The sequence below is a fragment of the Corvus cornix genome, chromosome 6 (assembly GCF_000738735.6).
Source record: "Corvus cornix cornix isolate S_Up_H32 chromosome 6, ASM73873v5, whole genome shotgun sequence".
In the NCBI taxonomy this organism is placed as follows: Eukaryota; Metazoa; Chordata; class Aves; order Passeriformes; family Corvidae; genus Corvus; species Corvus cornix.
Genome location: NC_046336.1, coordinates 27,385,712 through 27,395,556, shown reverse-complemented (window position 1 = coordinate 27,395,556; position 9,845 = coordinate 27,385,712). Strand labels below are relative to the sequence as shown.

The following is a 9,845-nucleotide window of genomic DNA, read 5'->3' as shown; positions in this document are numbered from 1 at the left end:
TACCTAATCTTCTCATATCTCAGTATTTCTGCCTGTGAAATAGAGATAATATTCTCTTCATCATCATGTGGCTACTCTCAACTAGCTTTTACAGTTTGTTCCAAGACTCACAACTGGAAATACAATTTTTTTTTCCATTTCTTTTATTCACGTTTTCTTCCTTTGCTGTACTGTTATCAAAACATCTAAACTACACTGTTACATATGAAAGACAGAGATTGTTACTGAAGGGGATAAAGGGTGCATAGTCATTATTTTTCTCATCAGAAATAATTTACAGATCCCCACCACACAGACATTGTTTACAGGTAACATGAGTGAAGTAGAATCAGGCATTTTATTGGTAAGTCGTAACTAAGAAAAATTTGTAGCATGCAATTGTGTACATGTTTTTGATCAAAAGCCCTACATGAAATATATATGTTTTTCCCTTGAAGTGAGAAAAGTCAAACAGGTGGTAGAATAATTTTTAGGGTTTTCTGCTCTAGAATTTGTGGGGCAGAAATCGTTCATGGAAGAAGGGAATCCTTGACTAGCAGTGTCATCCAGGAAACAAGAGCAAAATAAACAGTATGAAGCACTACAAAATCAAACATACAAAGTTTCCACAAACTTTCCTGACTATTGCCTAGAATGAAAATAAGAGAACACTGTATAGTTTAGCCTGCTCTGAACATCAGATTGTTGTTTCTTCCCTGTCCAGACATGAGCTATGCTTTCAGGACCAACTTCTACTTTCATGCACAAAAGAGCTCCATTAATATCAAAGGATTTAAAATAGGGCAATTCATCAAAGCTTGAACTCCAAGAACTGTTAAGAACATAGTAAGGCTCAGCCATGAAAGGAAGGAAAGAAGGCAAGAATAAGACTATACTCTTAAAAGCTTATAGAAGAATTTCTAGTGGCTGGAGCATGTGGCTGTTATCACAGCATGCCAGATTCTCCAAGGTAACTGTCCAGTGCTGACCTGTGAGTTCAAGGAAACCAGCTCTCATCAGAGTTCTGGCAGTATTAACATACACTACACTGACTGGTCATAGCTGTAAACACATAACCACAGAATAGAACACACGACAGTGTTTTCAGTAATACCCCTTCCCTTATTTGTCTGTATTAGATATGCTATGCAAGTTTACCTTTTAAAAAAAGGAAAACGAGAAAGAGAGGTTTGAAAACAAACTAAGTAAAATTGGTTTTCTCTTTTTTTGAAAAAAGTTTCAGATCTGAATCTACAAGTTCTTTCCCAGTGTGACTGCTCACCTTCATCCTGTTGTGCAGACTGCAGAAATCCTGCTCAGCTCAGTCCACATCTCTTAGAAATTCTTCTCATTTTCCCTACTTCCAGCAATGAGGGAACAGTCAACTCTTCTCTAGTTAACCCACAGGGTCAGAGGGAAGGCCCTTGCTTACCCTTTCCATAAAGCTGCTAAGAAATAGCTGTTCCTCACCTCACTTTCCTCTCAAACCCTGATCTCCTGATCAGGACTCAGCCCCCTTCTACATGGCAGGTCCTGCAGTCAAGTGTTCCTTGACACACATCCCATGGACAGTCCTGCTTTCAAGCCCTCCCAGCAGTATCACCATCTTCTTCTAGTTTTCAGTATTTCACACTTCTAGTACCCCCTTCCAAGCAGCCCCAATGCCCTCAGGTGGCAAAACCAGCATTAATTAAACACAGCTCCCTCCTGGCTTTTAAAGACCTATTTATGGTTCCACCTTAACATGAAAACAGATGGAGTCTGGGCTTATAATAACCCTCCAACTGTGATTTAAAAATATGAATCCTTTTGATGCTGCTGTCCTCAGCTTAAGTGTCTGAGTAACAGAAGGACATGGCAGAACCCTTAGTGTATACTGACAGATCTTATTCAAAGTGCTATTTTCCAGATGCACTTGTTAAAACTCACTTTCTGCTGCTGCTCAGTGAAGTAAGAAGAGAACTTAATCTGATGAAGGACAGAGTTGGGGTAGTAGCATCAGGCAGTGTGGTGGTTCATCACATTCACTGCATGGATTCCTTTTGAAAATCATTCCTCTGAAAAACAAAAAGCCACACCAGTCTTTCAGGTTCAGGATCATTATGTTCAGTTAGATGAGAAGTAAGTTTCACACAGAAAGAGCTGCTCTCTTTAGGCGCTGTAGATACCATTTTTTTCACCTGAAGGAATTAAAACCATGTAAATTCCATGAAATATGATGTGAAACTGCATTTCAACAAATCACACTTACTTTAATTCTTGTTTTAGCCCAAACTGTCATGGTAGACTATGACCAAAGGCAAAGGAAGCAAGTAAGAAAACACAACTCAGGATACCCATTAGCACTGCATCAAAATAAACTGTCCGCAAATAAAGTAGGGAATCCAAAACTGTTGGAAAACAGTAACTTCATATGAAACAGGCATATTCTCTTTCTGTTTGTGGGCCAGAAAAGGGACTCAGAGTTACCATCTTGTGCCAGATTTCTCCTTGCTCCTTTCACTGAATCCTTGATTTTCCTCACATGCAGGAGACAGACCATAATGATTCCAGAGACAGGGCTAAGGAGGCCACAGCACATATTACAGAGCTGCATCTTGCAGCTTCCCTTCATTGTGCTGTTTCCTGAAATAGAAAGAGTCCCATCACAGCTGAACCTGCTCCATTTTCACTGGGTCACAGTACAAAGACAATTACATATTAGAGCAGCTCATGAACATGGCAACAGTGTGAGCTGCCTGAATTCCAGCTTTCAAAAATAAAATTACTCCAGGAGTTTTCAAAATAACACAGCTGACTGTCCAGCAACACTGGAAGCCATTTCTGGGAAACCCAGGATCTGGCGTTTAGGATCAGGGCATTTCTTTTGCCAAAAGATAGTCAAGGCCAGATGTGTTACCAGAACAGCCATAGAAGTAGGAATGGCATGATACCAGTAAAAACTTACAGCAAAAGGATTCAGAGAATTCAGCCATACAAGGTGGATCCTGATGGAAACTGAGTTTCTCATCCACTACTTAAGGGGAGTTCTCTGAACAGAAAATCATGGCAATTAGACAACTTCATGGGGATCATAAATCAGTTCTGAATTTTTCAGTTAAAAACCAAAAAGTCCAGAGGCAGTAAAGCAATATCCCCTACTAAGAACTTTGTGTCTTTGTGACTACTTGCTTAAGATTTTCACAATACTAGTATTTATTCTCCACTTTTGCATCTCTCAGGACTGGAGACAGAGATTTGAGAAATGATTCTGATAGTTGAAGGACATTCAATTGAACTTCAGCAACTGAAAATCTTTGGAAGTCCCAAATGCAACACTCACAGCTATTACATATACAGTGCAAGTTACACCAAATTACACTCAAAATGTTGGTTGATTTGACAAGTCAACAGGACCCCACAATGTTTCTGTTTCAACATGTGACTAACTTGCAGGCACTTGTCTTTCTCTGCTTCCTCCTTCCAAGAGCTAGTGGCTTGGTTCCAGCAGAATTATTTGACTTCAATAAAATTTGACTGTTACTAGTTTACTTGATCTAAACTTGAAAGTGCTCATAAGAAGAAAAAAGCTCATCACTGAAACTTTTATTCCTTCCCCTTTACAACTCATATCCAGCCTGTAAAGGAATGGGGTGAGGACCAAAATAATAAAAATGGAATAAAGAATAAGACATTCCTGTTGACTTGTCTGGGAGCTCTATTCTTGTTAACTCATGCACTGTCTGAAACAATGGGGGAATTAAAACAGGTTACTTACACAATAAGATCTGGAATTTGTATCCCACTTGTCCTCCCCTAGCCCACTGAAACTCAGTTGGAAAGCTTGGCTGACCCTAAACAAACTTTGAATTACTGAAACTGCCAATAAAGCTACAAAATAAATTGATTTATTTTACTTATTGTGATTGTACAGATGTGCTCTAGAACATTTTTTTGACATGGTGTGCCTTTACTAGTCCTTCATTCTACTTACTGCATGAACACATTGTGCAAGGATGGAGCTGATTGCTCAGTTACCAAATAGTGAGCTGTAAATTTAGCACCTGACCATCAAGACCTTTCTTCAAGGCTGGGCACCATGATGCTACCCTTTGAAGAAAAACATATGGCACTCACGCTCCAGCAGCAGCTAAGTTAAACTCAGCTCACAGTTTCCTAAGCAAAGATTATCCCAGTCTTCATATGTCCCAGTGAAAACTGCTTCAATAAATCAATAGGCTCAACTGAACAAATCATCAGATCAAGGCACCAAGTAACCAAAATGAACAAGACTGGTACTCAGCTGACACTGCTTTGTGGTAAATATCAAAGGTAGTCAGTTCTGAGTCAGAGTATGGCATTAACTCCTTCTGTGAGTTGGGCAATTCAATTTAGTGCAGTACCCAAGATTATCTGTAAAAGGCCGTATCATTTACTCTTGGAGTGCTGCAAGGCACATTCAGGAAGGTTTTACATACTCAAACAGAAGATTAACAGTGCCTGTTGTAACAAAGATGCAATGATGGGTTAGTCAATCTTCAATGGAGAGATGCAGAGAGATACCACGGGGAAAAAAGTGGGAAGAGATTCACTTTTCCCTTTATAAAAAGAGCCTGCATTTACAAATGAATATTTAAACAGTGAGAATTAAGAGGCTGACATTTATTTAGCCAAACTAACTGAAAATACTATTTTTTAAGAGAATTCCAGCTTTTCTTCTGTCTAAAATCAGTGCACAAGATTTTTGTGCTGACATTTTGGGGCCAGATTAGCCCAAATTTAGCATGAAAGTGGCACGGGTTATAAGTCAAGCAGCATTTCATGCTGCTGACAGTCCCTCCTGAATTACCTACTGCCATGACTGTGTTTTCATCCTGTACCAGGAATGTTATGCTAATAATATAGCTCAGGGAAATGACAGGAATAGTCCAAGGAGGTTGCCATGTGGACAGCCTTCTTTTTTTATGTTTGAGCAACACTCTAGAATTGCAATTCACAATGTCCTATTGAACTCTATGTAACAGCTTCACCTTTCGATTACTTTGTTTGCATGTTTGTTTGCTCTTGTATATGGGCAACACTAGGAAGCCTCCAAAATTAAGATAAGACTGAAAATGGGAATGATGGACCTCTATCTTATAAGGGTAAAATTACTAAAGGAGAGTCACTAAAAATATGATCTTCATCTGAGCTGTGCTTGCTACATGTTCCTAAGATTTTTTGTAAAATTTCTGCAAAACAAAATAATTGTGGATATCCAAAGTATTAGATTCCTTTGGCAGCTTTTTTGCCAGTGGCAGAACACAATCCCACACGAATCAGACCATTAACTGGACATATCTATAGTCCTAATTTTAAAGAAATTCCTCCCAGTCTTTTATCAGAAGGGAAGTGAAAATTGTGAGTTGTTTTGCAAATTGCCCATTTATTTGCCAGTGACAGAAGGAACAAACCACTGACTCTCCTGCCCCCTTATACAGCATGTGCAAAGGACTAGGAAAATTGTGTTCCAGCTAAGCAATCACAAATGGAACAATCTCATTTACTGGAGCTGTTACAGTCTGGGTAAATGACAGTGCAGAAGCAGGCCAGATCTGCACTCCTCTGAATGTTAGCACTCCTGTCTGAACAGTCACATCAGTGTTGCCACAGAGAAATAACACCTACACAGCCCATCCAAACCAAAGGCAGTATCTTCTTCCCAGTTACTTGTTCCTCCATAGAGGCTTTCAGAAAGCCACACTCATCACTTGTTTATTTCTGAACTCAGAACTCCTTCGGCTGGGCAGGGAGTGAGATGCGATGTCAAAAGCATTATCCCAGGAGGAAGCAACATCCATACTTTGTGCTGCAGTGTCTGCACTTTACTTGTTAATTTTCCTATCATCATTAGTGAGGAGCCCCTCAGTAGCTGAGGAGGCCAGCCTTGTTGGGTAGCAATCATTTTTTTAAGTTTCCATCCATGGTGGTCGCACCTTCAGTTTAAAATTACTGCAAATAAACTGTGCAGACAGCTTACTAAAGTACCTCATAACCCTAATGAAGACATACGGCAGAAGTTTATGAAAAATGAGGGGCCTATTTACAAGGAAAACAATGTTTCTGAGACTGATCTGAGGCTGAACAGCTGATGAAACAGTTTGGGAGATCAGATTGTGATTAGAAGAAAAGATAGAGGACTAGGAGAAAGACTTGCAGAAAATTAGCCCTTAACAGAACTATCTGAATTTTCCAGTAAAGGAAATTGCCCAGGCTGGAATGAAACTCATGGGTCAAAGGCAAATCACACTGAGTGAGTCACTGAGGAAAACAGACAGCTAAATCTATCATTAAGCTACTTTGCAGAAAGCAAATAGGATTGTTTGCACAAGATGGCCTAGCCAGTGTAGTCACAGTGCTCAGCTTTTTGTACGAAGTGGTGACCCTGAAGGTGTTTCGGGGAACTATTCCAAGGCGATTGGTAGGTAAGCAACATACTTCTGAACCATGATTTAAAATACAAGTTTAATACTGTCACTACTGCTTTCTAGAAAAACGGGACAGAGGATTTTGTCCCTCCGAACGACAGGCACAAATTTCTGGGAATAAGCCTGCAGGCTCTCTTAGAGAGTGCTGAGCAGGTAGAGCTCCCATACTTTCAAGTTCCCTGGCCTTGAGTGACCTATTGAGAAACATACAAGCTAGTGTATTTCATCCTGTTTCAAACAAAAACAAAGTCTGATCTACCACTTATCAGAACAGGATTATTGGCCAATTCCCAGTCATCCTTGCTGATACTTTTACCAGGGAGCAGAAAATCAGGTTATTGAAGGCCTTGGAAAAGTTCAGGTGTAAGTCCTTAAATCTAAGTATGATTTTTTCTATCACACACAGAATGGGATAATCTAACAGAACATCATGAAATAAACATAATTTCGCACCATCTGGATCATGTTTTCCAGCCTAAATCACTAACTAAGCTACTTTATCAGGTTGCTCACCTCATCACAAGATGCAAAATGTTTCCTTTGGGCATATAAGCCAACTTGTCAGTGGAATATTTTTGCAACTACCATTAAGTCACAATGCATATGAATATGAATTTTGGCCAAATATAAATACAGATATAATTGAGATCAATTTTTTCTTGGCCTTGTCTGTGCATCCTGTGTATTGGACCAAAAGAGCCCATTTGATGTGTACCACATTCAGTACTTGAAGTGTAAAGAGACTTGAGGTTCCATAAGGCAAGAAACTAAACCTGAACTGCGATCCTTTTAATCAGGCTGGAGCTGAGGAAGTTCTCAAAAGGGTTGTGCGTTCCAGGGATTCCATTGCTGTGTTTATCCCGGCCCGGGAGGCGCTTTCGGCCCCTCACTGCGGGGTTTTGCCCCGGGCCCGGACAGCGAGGCCGGTGCCGCCCGCGCCGCCGCCCTGTCCCTGGTGCTGACCGGGAGCGGCCCCTCGGCACAGCGCGCTCCGCTGCGGAGCACGGCACGGGGCCACCGGGGCCTTCCCAGCCCGGGACATCCTGGGCAAATCCCAGGGGGCTCCGATGCCACGGGGCACCGCACGAGTTTCCAGCGGTTCAACGCTCGGGAACAGGCTTTTCTATTTTTTTTTAACAAACTCATAAAGCAGTGGCTCTGTCATTGTACTGAGAAAACAGCTGACTTTCTGCAGGATACTTTCGGGGCATAACATAAAAAGCCAAAAAAGCAAACCAAACAGAACTGCTGAACAGAGGGATGTATGGAGCGGGCTGCCTGGTCCTTGACAGTACTCAGCAGGACTATGTGAAGGCACCACAAGGCTCAATCTCTTAAATCATCTCAGAATCAGTATCCTGGTGGGCAATTAAATTGTTCGTTCTGCATTTTTTGTCTTCCAAACCCTTTGTCTCCTCTCGGGACGTCGTTTTAACTTTTGCACTTAATTAAAACGACCATTGCTTATCCACACCAGTGAATCAGTGGGGGAAAACAACCTTGCTGCCACTTTTCCTACGGGTCAGTGAATGAAACCACCGTTCCCACTCGTGTTGCGGCGGCGAGCGAAGGGGCTGAAGGCTGCGGGCTCCAAGCCCGCACAGCATTAACGCACAAGCTCGAGAGCTTTTGCTAAACTTGGGCAGGACAGCAGCCCCTCCCGGCCGCCCTCGCCGCCTTCCACAGCGTTCCTGGTCCCACCCGCGGGCGCAGCCCCCCCGCTCCCGCCGCCATTTCATCCCTCGCATCCTTCCCTGAGGGCTCAGACGCGGAACGCCCGCCCCCCGGGATACCTGCTGCCCCGGCGCTCGGCCGAACCGTTCCCCACAGCTCTGTGTCACCTTCCCGCTCTGCCACCGCGGCCCCGAGGTGATCTCGGCCCAAACTCGGATATTTACACGCCGCCGGCAGCGGCTTCTTGCGGATCGGTCCCTGCGCCACCGCTTGAGGCAAATCCCCTCCCGCGCCGCCTCGCCCGCCCAGCGCCCCCTCGCGGCGGGACGGGGAGCGGCCGCCTCCCTCAGCGCGGTGCTCCCGGCAGCCCGGGTGCTTAAAGGCTGCACCTGCGGGGCAGCGGCTCTTCTCTCGCTGCCGGGGCGGGTGGGTGCCTCAGCGCTCCCCTCGGCCCCGGTCGCGGCCGCCCTCTGGCTGCGGGGGCGATGCCCGTGGGTGCGGCAGCCGCGGCTCCCGCGAGGGCGGGACCCACCCGGCGCGGCCCGGGCAGCGCTGCGCGGCCGGAGGGGGCGCGGGGCGGCTGCTCGGCCCGGAGGTATCGCTGAGCGAGACACTGCGAGCGGGCAAGGTGGGTCGCGCCGCGGCTACAGCGTGTCTGTAGTGGAAAGTTAAACCCTGGAGAGCCCTTACTGGCAAGGCAGAAGTAAGTAGGCGAGGCTGAAGTGTAACTTTTGGGAGGCTGCTTAGTTATCTTGCACCCTTGTTCTTATGGGCGCACCGCTACATCAGTGTGCTGTGGTGATCCCAGAGGAATCTGTGATGGCCAAATTACACTGACTGCACAAGATCCTTCTCGTAAGCCTCGCTGTGCGCTCCCCGCGCTGTGCCAGACCTCGGGCAGTGAGGAGGCAAAGCCTGCGCCGTAAGAGGTCTTGTGACCTCGATGTCAGAGCTCAGCCCTTGGTCTCTGTGGAGCTGACGGTGTTGTCTTTGGGATTGTTTGGATTTTTTCGTTCACTGTTTTCCCTTTCCTTAGGCCAAACAGTCAATTAGGCTCCCCTGCAGAAAGGCACAAATTACAGTAGTCACAGGATTGCTGTAAACTTTCCTGGTTTCAGCCCAGAGTTGGAGAATAACAAGGAAAACTGAACAGCAATACATTTTGCAGATTTCTTTTTCTACCTCAAGTCCATGTATTAGAAACTGAGCCCTGCGTTTTAATGCAGCTTGCTGCTGTTGACTCGTTTTTCTCACCTAAAGCTGGTAACCTAAGTGCTGTGGTTACATTTATAAACAGGGCATGCTTAAAACAACAGATGTTTAGGTGTTCTTTACCTTAAAAGAAGAAATTTTCTTATGGGAAGGTAAGTGCCGTGGAAGTCGTAAATATTACATGGTTTAGGGAGTGTCTTTAAAAACAATGACTGAAAAGCTGGTAAGATGAGAACTTAGTAACATACACTTAAATCTTGACAAACAGTCTGGAGGGGTATCTTCCCCTTCCCTTTCATGGTGAATCTGTCTCTCCACAGGTTTCCAGTTTAACATAGTTACCAAAAAAATCTTCAACTCTTTAAAAGTTTAATTCTGACTAAACTGTGTTGTATACCAAATCTTTTATTGTAGTTAAAGGAGGTCGGTGCAGGAAAAAAAAGGCCATGTAGTAGAGGAAAAAAGTGTGAAATACAGGGGTTTTTTTGTAAGGGTGAAAACAGTTATGGTGAAGGATCTAGAGGGAGGTGTAGA

General features: G+C 43.9%; 2 protein-coding genes across 2 annotated transcripts in view; one reads left to right on the top strand and one right to left on the bottom strand.

Annotated features, from left to right (window-relative positions):
* WAPL (WAPL cohesin release factor) overlaps positions 1 to 8,363 on the bottom strand; it is a 137,932-nt gene extending 129,569 nt beyond the window's left edge. Inside the window, exons 1-2 of the mRNA XM_039553725.1 lie at positions 8,219 to 8,363; positions 1,909 to 2,036 (exon numbers count right to left, since the gene is read on the bottom strand). The gene's annotated coding sequence lies outside the window, so the exon portion shown is untranslated. The remainder of the gene's footprint in view (positions 1 to 1,908; positions 2,037 to 8,218) is intronic.
* Positions 8,364 to 8,626: 263 nt separating this feature from the next.
* The window catches only part of LDB3 (LIM domain binding 3), a 116,148-nt gene continuing 114,929 nt past the window's right edge, over positions 8,627 to 9,845 (top strand). Inside the window, exon 1 of the mRNA XM_039553729.1 lies at positions 8,627 to 8,727. The gene's annotated coding sequence lies outside the window, so the exon portion shown is untranslated. The remainder of the gene's footprint in view (positions 8,728 to 9,845) is intronic.